Genomic DNA, 537 nt, shown 5'->3' on the forward strand with positions numbered 1-537 from the left:
CCGGGGGAGCCTCTCCTAAGGGTGCGACGAGCTGCCGGCCAATAGGACGTGGGGGGGGGGGGGGGGGGGGTGTGTGTGCCCGTGCGCGTGCGCGGCAAGCCCGTGGGTGAAGGGGCAAGCCCCGGGGCGCATGCGTGCCTGGCAGGGCGTAGGGAGGGGCTGGGGCGCATGCGCGGCGGCTGGTGGCGCGAAGTTGTGTCAGGCGCCGTTTCGGGTGGAGGAGCGTTTGCGGTTTCGGTGGCGGGGGCGCGGCTGTTGCGGCGGCTGGTGAGGGGTCCTTCGGCTCCGTGCTGGGTGGGTGAAGAGAGGCGGGTATGGTTGGTTGTTTTTTTTTCTCGGCTGGAGGTTTCGTCTCAGGTGCAGCCCTGGAATTCGGGCTCGGCGGCCCGGTCGAGCTGCTGAGCGAGCCGTGGCCGAAGCTCAGCGGGGCTGTGGAGACTTGAAGGGGTCTGTGAGGGCGAAGCGCACGGAGCGGGCGGGTCGGGAAGGGTATACTGGCTTCGTCTTGCATCGACAGATGCACTACGGCTCCGTTCA

The sequence above is a fragment of the Accipiter gentilis genome, chromosome 9, assembly GCF_929443795.1.
Source record: "Accipiter gentilis chromosome 9, bAccGen1.1, whole genome shotgun sequence".
NCBI classification, from domain to species: domain Eukaryota; kingdom Metazoa; phylum Chordata; class Aves; order Accipitriformes; family Accipitridae; genus Astur; species Astur gentilis.